We start from the raw sequence: 560 nt of genomic DNA, 5'->3' as shown, positions 1-560 counted from the left end.
GAACCCTTTGTGTCTCTCTTGGAAGATGTTCTGCTCCTGAATCAGCTGGGTGGGTCTTGCCTCTATCCTCTATGCAGGGAGTTCTGCTGAAGTGTTCCATGCTGGGCCTGCGCTCCTGGTCTATTCAGGGTCCCACGGCCTGGATCATCTCACTCACTCCTGGCCCTGGGCTCTGGGTCTATTCAGGATCCCGGGGCCTGGGTCATCTCACTCACTCACCGGCCCTTTGCTCTGGGTCTGTTCAGGATCCCGCGGCCCTGTGTCATCTCACTCACTTGTGGGGCCTGCGCTCTGGGTCTGTTCAGGATCCCATGGCCGTGGGTTGTCTCACTCACTGGTGGGGCCTGCACTCTAGGTCTGTTCAGGTATGATCTAGCTATTATTGAATATATTATCAATGTTATAATTCATGTCTTACAAAATTAATGTTGTTTTAAATAGTGCTTTCAAATAAATATACTACAGTAAAATATATTCCATTGCTCATAAAATTGATTTTATTCTTCTTTTCATCCTTGTTAGGAAAGTAATAGCTGTTTTATGAGCAAATACGAGGAGAT

The sequence above is a fragment of the Octodon degus genome, unplaced genomic scaffold, assembly GCF_000260255.1.
Source record: "Octodon degus isolate 3935 unplaced genomic scaffold, OctDeg1.0 scaffold00003, whole genome shotgun sequence".
In the NCBI taxonomy this organism is placed as follows: domain Eukaryota; kingdom Metazoa; phylum Chordata; class Mammalia; order Rodentia; family Octodontidae; genus Octodon; species Octodon degus.
Note: the sequence above shows the minus strand (reverse complement) of the source record.